The sequence below is a fragment of the Gymnodraco acuticeps genome, unplaced genomic scaffold (assembly GCF_902827175.1).
Source record: "Gymnodraco acuticeps unplaced genomic scaffold, fGymAcu1.1, whole genome shotgun sequence".
Lineage (NCBI taxonomy): Eukaryota > Metazoa > Chordata > Actinopteri > Perciformes > Bathydraconidae > Gymnodraco > Gymnodraco acuticeps.
In genome coordinates this window covers 26,524-31,664 of record NW_022991049.1, presented here as the reverse complement: position 1 = coordinate 31,664, position 5,141 = coordinate 26,524, and positions in this window count along the sequence as shown.

The following is a 5,141-nucleotide window of genomic DNA, read 5'->3' as shown; positions in this document are numbered from 1 at the left end:
GGTCTTTGGCAGGAAAAACATTTTTAATCAATGATTTTATCACTGAGCACAATCTCGATTTTATGTTTTTAACAGAAACTTGGATTGAACAAAATAACAGTGCAGCTGTTCTTATCGAATCAACCCCTCCCAACTTTAGTTTTATGAGTCAGGAAAGAATGCATAAGAAAGGGGGTGGAGTTGCTATTCTGTTCAATGATTCCCTTCAATGCAGGAAGACATCGTATGGAAACTTTGATTCTTTTGAATATGTGGCCCTTCGGCTGAAATGCTCCTCTCGAGCTCTGTTCCTAAATATCTATAGACCACCCAAATACTGTGCAAGCTTTTTTGATGACTTTACTGAACTGCTGTCTATAGTGTGTATTGACTTTGACCGTCTAGTCATTGTTGGTGATTTTAACATCCATGTTGACAACCCCCAGGACAGAGGGGCTAAAGAACTGTTTTGTGTTCTTGATAGCTATGGACTGACTCAGCATGTGACGGAGCCCACGCACAATAAGGGGCACACTCTGGACTTAATTATCTCAAAGGGTGTGAATATCTCTAAGGTTGTGGTGACTGATGTTGCACTCTCTGACCATTCCTGTGTTTTCTTTGAGAGCTCTATTTCTGTTCACAAAAATGTTCAAAAAGAGGTAACCACAAAGCGATATTTAACTGAAAATACTAGGGAAATGTTTACTCAGAATTTCTCTTCCACACTTGCCCCTGCCAACATCTCAGTAAATGAGCTAGTAGATCATTTTAATTCAAAAATTAAAAATGTTATAGATGCCATTGCTCCAACTAAGGTAAAGGAAGTGTCTGGCAAGAAAATATCTCCATGGAGAAAGGCCATGACCGTGAAAACAGAAAAAAGAGAATGTCGAAAAGCTGAACGCAGGTGGCGAAAAACAAATCTCCAGGTTCACTTTGAAATCTATAAAGAGAGACTTGGCCTTTATAATTTGGAATTGAAAAACGCACGACAATCGTTCTTCTCTGACATCATTACCAAAAACAAAAACAACGCACGTGCCTTGTTTGCTACCGTCGACAGACTAACTAACCCCCCAGTGTCAGTAGCCTCTGAATTTCTATCCACCAGGGCGTGCAATGATTTTGCCTTTTTCACTGACAAAATTCAGAACATCAGACAAGCAGTCAGTGCCTCTGCATCAGGAACAGCAAATGTGTTGTCCCTATCTCCACTTAACATCAATTCAGACATCATGACACAATTCCATCAGATTAATGATAAAAACCTAGAGGACATTATTCAACTTCTGAAATCCTCCTCCTGCTACCTTGATATTATTCCAACAGGATTTTTCAAAGATGTTTTGCCTTGCATGGCCTCAGATCTACTTCATATAGTAAACAAGTCTCTTCACTCAGGTATTTTTCCACAGGCCCTGAAAACTGCAGTCATTAAACCGCTCTTAAAAAAGAATAATCTAGATGCTTCAGTAATGAACAATTACAGGCCCATATCAAACCTCCCATTTCTAGGTAAAATCATTGAAAAAGTTGTTTTTCAACAGTTGAGTAATTTCTTGCATTTAAATAACTGTTTCGATGTGTTCCAGTCAGGTTTTCGTCCAAACCACAGCACTGAGACTGCTCTTGTAAAGGTCTTTAATGACATCCACTTAAACACAGACAGTGGCAGAACTTCAGTGTTAGTATTATTAGATCTCAGTGCTGCGTTTGACACTGTTGACCACAGCATATTACTAGACCGACTGGAAAACTGGGTGGGACTTTCGGAAACAGTTCTGAATTGGTTTGAATCCTACTTAAAGGACAGAAACAACTTTGTTTCTCTAGGTAAATACAAATCTGAGTTGACAAATATGACATGTGGGGTTCCTCAAGGCTCCATCTTGGGGCCTCTTCTCTTTAACATCTACATGCTACCACTGGCTCAGATAATGAAGAACAACAAAATAAGTTACCATAGCTATGCAGATGACACACAAATTTACGTAACAATTTCACCAGGAGACTATGCTCCAATTCAAACACTGAGTAAGTGCATTGAACAAATCAATGACTGGATGTGTCAGAACTTTCTCCAATTAAACAAAGATAAAACTGAGGTAATGGTTTTTGGAGCCAAGTCAGAACGTTTAAAAGTTAGCGCTGAGCTTCAGTGTGCAATGTTCAAAACAACAGATAAAGCCAGAAATCTAGGTGTAGTCATGGACTCTGACCTGAGTTTCAACAGTCACATTAAAACAGTTACTAAATCAGCCTACTATCACCTAAAGAATATATCTAGGATTAAAAGACTAATGTCACAGCAGGATCTGGAAAAACTTGTCCATGCTTTTATCTTCAGTAGACTCGACTACTGCAATGGTGTCTTCACAGGTCTCACTAAAAAATCTATTAGAAAGCTGCAGCTAATTCAGAACGCTGCTGCTCGAGTCCTCACTAACACTAAGAAAGTGGATCACATCACTCCAGTTCTGAAGTCTTTACACTGGCTTCCTGTGTGTCAAAGAATAGATTTCAAAATACTGCTGCTGGTTTATAAAGCACTGAATGGTTTAGGCCCAAAATACATTTCTGACCTCCTGCTAAATTATGAACCATCCAGATCTCTCAGGTCTTCAGGGACTGGTCAGCTTTCTGTCCCCAGAGTCAGAACTAAACATGGTAAAGCAGCGTTCAGTTATTATGCTCCAAATATCTGGAACAAACTCCCAGAAACCTGCAGGTCTGCTGCAACTCTGACTACTTTTAAATCCAGGCTGAAGACTTTTCTTTTTGTCGCTGCTTTTAATTGAACTATTCATATCTTTGACAGCACTGTAACTTTTATCCATGTACTTTTTTTCTTTTAATGTTTATTTTATTAGCTTTTCTTTTAAATGACTGATTTTAAATGCCATTTTCTTAATCTCTTTCATTTTTTGTAAAGCACTTTGAATTGCCTTGTGTTGAAAAGTGCTATATAAATAAACTTGCCTTGCCTTGCCTTACATTTATAGGTCTCTGCTCAGTGTTATACAAAGGGGTTTGTAGTTTGTTCTTGATATTCAGGCAGAGTACTGCAAATGTATTTTGCGTTATAAATCATACTCTTGAAATGTTCAACAAAAATATTAAAAATAATTTAACAGAGAAAATAAAAATTCCCAGGGAATTCATGTCTCTTATTTGGGCTATAATATTTACAATATTTCAGCTATTGTCATTTTTAAGGAATTCCTTTAGGAATGTAATTAACTTCACTTGTGTATAGGCTGTTGACTGCTGCCTTGTCATAGCATATTGGCTCTCCATTTAAAGATGAATTGGCTTAGACCACATGAGCACTAATTGATTGGAATTCATGGAAATACACTAATAGTGATAGAAACATTCTACACAATGCAGTTTGAAAGTAGCAGACTAATGCATTTTCTCATACACAACTCCTTTTTGTAATAAAACACAAGACATCCCATCTAAAGTTTTGTGCACATTATTTGCACTTCTGCAATGTTTCTTCATACCCAATCTAACCTCCACCGCATCAATTAGTATGCAATTCAGTTCATGTACAACCTCAAACCACCTTAGGTTATCAGTTGCTCAAGCTCAGTCACACCAATGTAATTCTGTAATGTTGTATATTGTGATAAAAGCAGACTCCGCTGGGCTTTAGGCAAATCCTTTGTGGGGACTCAACTTAAAGTTTATTTCTGTTTGTCATTTATCGTTCATCAACAGATGGGAACTTGGAAGTAATGGCCACTGGAGATAAGGAGCCGCAGGCCATAAGGTTGGACTCCAGCACGGATTCCAGCAACGATTCCAGCACTGACTCCAGCACTGACTCCAGCACTGACTCAAGCTCTACCTCTGACTCTTCTGATGAGGGAAAGAAGAAAAAGAAGCAGAAGAAGAAAGGCAAGAAGAGAAGCAAAAAAGGGAAGAAGGAAAGCAAAAAAGGGAAGAAGGAAAACAAAAAGGCGAAGACGTCAAAATGAAAAGGAGAGCGAGGTATAATAAACTAAGACACCTGCTGAATGTATTTAGGTGTTAGGTAATTAGGTTATTATTGTGAGCTTAGTGCTTTATACTGGGTTTGGGTTGGGGCATACAATCCCATTGACCAATCATCATCACTCTTATCACCAATGTACTCTTCATCGTGCCGGAGTGGTTGGGGTGTAGGTTGAATGAACTAAAATAGAGACACACCACATGCTTACTAGAGGTGTAAATCTTCACTGGCCTCACGATTCGATTTGAATACGATTCACCTGTCAACGATTCAAATTCCCAACGATCCTCGATGCATCTCAATGTATTGCATCCTCAATTTTCTATATTACTGCACATAGCAAAACATGTTATCAATTAATACAAGCAGTCAGATAAATCTGAACTCCCTTTTTTATTTAGAAAGTGCTTTCAAAGATCTGACTGTACAGACTTTAATATAAAAGCTTCTTTTCAATACCAGTATCTGTGTGAGCCACCTCACATAAACTTAATAAGAACAAAACTTAAATAATTCTACAGTGCATTACAAGTGTGTTGTAATCTACAAAAATAAGGTTTTCACATAGAAGCTCAGTGTTTCCCTAGGTTGACTGCTTTGGGGGGGTGAATGGGCAGGGAGATAACTTTTCATATTATTCCGACATCATGTGAATGCAGCACAAAGTCGATGGCATTTACACTGCCTAGCAGCTACGGACCTTCCCATACTCATAGTTCTTCTACTATGCGATATCTATGAGCGCACAGCGGACGTTTGATTCTGCGAGGAAGTGCAACCAAACAAAAAGTTGGGGATATTTAAACTTTTAGTGGCGAAGCGCAGCCAGAGAGTAGCCGCAGCCAATCAGTAAACAGAGTCCTGACATGTTGACCTATGTTATAAATAATTTCTTGTCGCCTGAAACACATGAACACGCCTCAGAAGAATTTAATCATAGTGGCGATCTGCTCTTCGCAGCTGCCTGATGTGAATTTGGCATAACAGAGCAGCTGTTATTGATAGTGAGAGCAACAAGTTAGTGGACTGCAGATCGTTTGAATGCCGCCTCACACCTCCGCACACACAGACACCCCGTGTGTGTGGAGGTGAGAGGCGGCATTCAAAGTGTAAAGCTCTGCCCTCGTTGAAACAGAGATCAGAGGAGAGGAGAGAA